This window comes from Salmo salar, chromosome ssa25 (genome assembly GCF_905237065.1).
Source record: "Salmo salar chromosome ssa25, Ssal_v3.1, whole genome shotgun sequence".
NCBI lineage: Eukaryota > Metazoa > Chordata > Actinopteri > Salmoniformes > Salmonidae > Salmo > Salmo salar.
This window is the reverse complement of record NC_059466.1, coordinates 34,070,411-34,072,174: the sequence shown is the minus strand read 5'-3', so window position 1 is coordinate 34,072,174 and position 1,764 is coordinate 34,070,411.

Here is a 1,764-nt window from a genome sequence, read left to right as displayed (position 1 = left end):
GATTGACTTATGGTGTCCCTGTGAAGAATTTCCACGACAATACCATGTCTTGTTTTGACTGATGCTAATATGGCAAAAATGTGCTAGCTAGCTAAACAACAACTGTAACAGCGTATTTGAGAGACAACAAGTGCTCATTGTGCAAATGTATTTATGTTTCCAATGGTAACACTTTACTTGACACCCAGCGACACACCACGTTATGACACGCTCATAACCATATCATTATATGGTCATAACACTGTCATGACCCATATATGTACACCTGTTGTGACATATATTGCATTATTTTATGGCTGGTTGGTTATGACATTTAAAGGTTATTGTTGTCCTTTGTTGTTATTGTAAATAATAATTTACAGTCATGTTTTTTTTCATCATATTTTAAATAATTTGCAAAAAATACACTTCATGACGCTGTCATGAAGCATTATGACCATCCTGTGTCACTTTACTTGGACTAAGAAAATACACTTTATGACAGTGTCAAGAAGCATTATGACCATCATAATCATATAAGCTAGATAGGCCTATCATGTACTGAACAAAAATATAAACGCAACATGTAAAGTGTTGGTCCCATGTTTCATGAGCTGAAATAAAATATCCCTGAAATGTTCCATACGCACAAAAAGCGTATTCCTCTCAAATTTTCGGCACAAATTTGTTTACATCCCTGTTACTGAGCATTTCTCCTTTGCCAAGATAATCCATCCACCTGACAGGTGTGGCATACCAAGAAGTTGATTAAACAGCATGATCATTATTCAGGTGTACCTTATGCTGGGGACAATAAAAGGTCACACTAAAATGTGCAGTTTTGCCACACAACACAATGCCACACATGCCTCAAGTTTTGAGGGAGCGTGCAATTGTCATGCTGACTGCAGGAATGTCCACCAGAGCTGTTGCCGGGGAATGTAATGTTCATTTCTCCACCATAATCCACCTCCAATGTTGTTTTAAAGAATATGACAGTATGCACAACCGGCCTCTCAACACGCTAACCAGGTCTTCTTCACCTGCGGGATCATCTGAGACCAGCTATCCGGGCAGCTGATGAAACTGAGGAGTATTTCTGTCTGTAATAAAGCCATTTTTGTGGGGAAAAACTCATTCTGTTTGCCTAGGCCTGGCTCCCCAGTGGGTGATTGCCCTCCCAGATTCGTTTCTCAATTTTCAATAGCTCTAAAACCAAGCGTGCCATCACTATGAAAATTAGATATTGCAACAAGGGTTACAATAGTTTATGTTTTCTGTTAGCCCAGAGGATATAAGGATGTAATTGTGTAACATCCGGTTGTTATAGTTTTGTATGCCTGAACTAGAGTGGTTCCAATTATGAATTTGATGCGAGTCACCCGTCCCTGGTGACTTTCTTCAGCAAAGATGGCTGACAAAACATTACAGGGGAAGCAAATGTAATCAAGTAATCATAACGTCATAACGAGTCAAGCTAAAAATGTACAATTGAGAGGAATATGTTAGTTAATGTAGAGACAAACGATTGTGCATATGTTTTTGTCATGAAGTAAATTTACGAAATTGGCTATTTAGCAAGTTAGCTGACTAGCTAACATTAGCCAGCTAGCTAGCTGGTGTTATGACATGAGTATGACATTGTAATTCGTGTTGTTTAATGTTTTAGGGACTCCTGAGAAGACCAGCAGACGAGTAATGCAAAAAATGCACAATTGAGAGGAATATGTTAGTTAACGTAGAGACAAACGATTGTGCATATTTTCTTGTCATGAAGTACATTTT